This window comes from Theropithecus gelada, chromosome 4 (genome assembly GCF_003255815.1).
Source record: "Theropithecus gelada isolate Dixy chromosome 4, Tgel_1.0, whole genome shotgun sequence".
NCBI lineage: Eukaryota > Metazoa > Chordata > Mammalia > Primates > Cercopithecidae > Theropithecus > Theropithecus gelada.
In genome coordinates this window covers 27,012,165-27,014,767 of record NC_037671.1, presented here as the reverse complement: position 1 = coordinate 27,014,767, position 2,603 = coordinate 27,012,165, and the positions used below count along the sequence as shown (strand labels likewise).

The 2,603-nt window shown below is 44.4% G+C and overlaps 1 pseudogene; it reads right to left on the bottom strand.

The window, feature by feature from the left end:
• Positions 1-1,186: 1,186 nt before the first annotated feature.
• Positions 1,187-2,251, bottom strand: LOC112622529 (annotated as a pseudogene).
• Positions 2,252-2,603: the final 352 nt, after the last annotated feature.

Genomic DNA, 2,603 nt, shown 5'->3' with positions numbered 1-2,603 from the left:
GGATAACAGCTTCCAGCTCCATCCATGTTTCTGCAAAGGACATGATCTCATTCCTTTTTATGGCTACATAGTATTCCATGATGTATAAGTACCACATTTTCTTTACCCAGCCTATCATTGATGGGCATTCAGGTTGATAAAATGTCTCTGCTATTGTGAATAGTGCTGCAATGAACATAGATGTGCATGTATCTTTATAATAGAATGATTTCTATTCCTTTGGGTATATACCCAGTAATGGGATTGTTGGGTCAAATGATATTTCTGCTTGTAGATCTTTCAGGAATTGCCACACCATCTTCCAAAATTGTTGAACTAATTTACATTCCTACCAACAGTGTAAAAGTGTTTCCTTTTCTCTGCATCCTCGCCAGCATCTGTTGTTTCTTGACTTTTTAGTAATCGCCATTCTGACTCATGTGAGATGGTATCTATCTCATTGTGGTTTTGGTTTGCATTTCTCTAATGATCAGTGATGTTAAGCTTTTTTTCATATGTTTGTTGGCCACATGAATATCTTCTTTTGAGAAGTGTCTGTTCATGTTCTTTGACCACTTTTTAATGTTTTGTTTTTTTTTTTTCCTATTTTTTGCTTAAGTTCCTTGTAGACTCTGGATATTAGACCTTTGTCAGATGGGTAGACTGCAAAGATTTTCTTCCATTCTGGAGGTTGTCTGTTCGCTCTAATGATAGTTTATTTTGCTGTGCAGAAGCTCTTTAGTTTAATTCGATCCCATTTGTCAATTTTCTTTTTGTTGCAATTACTTTTGTTGTTAATTATTCAAGACCAAAAAGCATAAAAAGAGACGTATGTCCACCCAAGTGATGAGACAGTTTGGGAAACTGCATTTCCTAGTATGCCCTGCCTCTTGAAAGTTAAAAATCTTGACTGGCACAGAGCACCCTGGGACACCTGTGGCTAGCACCATTTAGAAGTAAATGGCATAAGGCTGTGTTCTGACGTGAAGGCTTCCCGCTTCCATGGGACACTTAACCAGACACAGGGCACAACACCAGAGGTGAAATTTCAGTGGATATTGAGTCTGGGGTAGAACTTCTCTTTCCCCACAATTCTAGCTTCCAAAGATGTGGAGTTGGTGGAGCTGTCCATTGGTCTGCTGCTCTGTTTCTCATGGGTACTGCCTCTGCCTCCCCACATCACCAGCGTCCCCACTGCCGCTAGTCCTTAGCGGGGATTCTGGGTTAGGTGCTCTTCCTACTCAACTTCAACCAACTTGTACAGCTCCATGGTGGCCTGGGCATCTTCCACAGAGGAATAGCCACTCTTCCTAACCTGGATATCCCGGTTTAGCAGCTTTTTGGTGAGATGCTTCAGAGATATGGTGGCGTTCTCTGGGTGGTCAGGTGGGGGGATATAGGATCCTTACAGTTGAGGAGGGGGCGATACAGGTGGTGTCATGGGTGAGGGACTTGGGGTGAAAGTACTAAAGGGCTTTGAAGTCATTGTGGATGGCATGTCCCACCACTATCTTCCCTGTGAGTATCTTCAAGATCTGGCCTGGAGCAATCTTGAAGGGTGTGGCATTCACCATGTGCTGCTTGTGGATACCATTCCATTCTGGTCCAGTAGTCCACAATGTGGCAGTGGGGAAGGATGTACTCGTCATAAAGCACATCTCCGTTGTAGTTGGCAATGCTACATTGAGCCAAGGAACTAACATGCCCCTTGGGTCTTGTGCCCACCATCTCAGAGTCAATTGCCACCATCATCTTCCTTGGCAAACTTCTGGGATGCTCTGGAGCATTTATTCTCTGAATGAGCTTGGTTGGAGTTCTGTGGGGCATTCTTCTGTGGATGGTTCTTCTTAGAGGATTTCTTCTGCGAGTGGGTTGGGTGCCTATTAATCTTGGGAAGGGCACTCCAGATCTCCCCCAACAAATCTAGTTTAGCAGCAACAGAATCAACCTTCTTCAAAGGGGCAGGGGTCAGTCAAGCCACTGCAGCTTTCTTGTCCAGGGTCTGTCCTGATCCATTGGAGGCAGTGGTCTTCTTATTTTTTAGGAAGGGAGGGGTCTTCCAAGTGCCATCTACCCTATGAGTTTCCCCATTTTTTGGAGGTTCAGAGTAAAACTTAGGTGCCTCACAAGGGGGCTGGTTCTTTTTACCCAGAAAGCCCTTCCATTCCAAGAGCCTCCACTTCTTGACAAAATTTCAGTGCTTGGCATTTCCTTCTAATGTTTTTTTGGGAGGCAGTTCCCCCAAATCCAGATTGAGCAGTAAAGTAGACATAGGGACAGTGGGAGGTGGAAGAGGAGTTGGGAAAGAAGGATGGATGAAAGGAGGATGTGGAACTCATTCCCTGCTGAATCCTACTGTTCAACATATGAAGGTCTGTAGTACACCCTCCCAAATGGGCCCAGCTAAGACTGGAAGCGTCCGGAGCTGGATGCGGAAATCGGTGCAGTGCTGACAGATATTTTATTCTTTTTGGAGCAACTATGAATGGGAGTTCATTCATGATTTGGCTCTCTGCTTGCCTGTTGTTGGTGCATAGGAATGCTAGTGATTTCTGCACGTTGATTTTGTATCCTGAGACTTTGCTGAAATTGCTTATCAGCTTAAGAAGCTTTTGGGCTGAGAC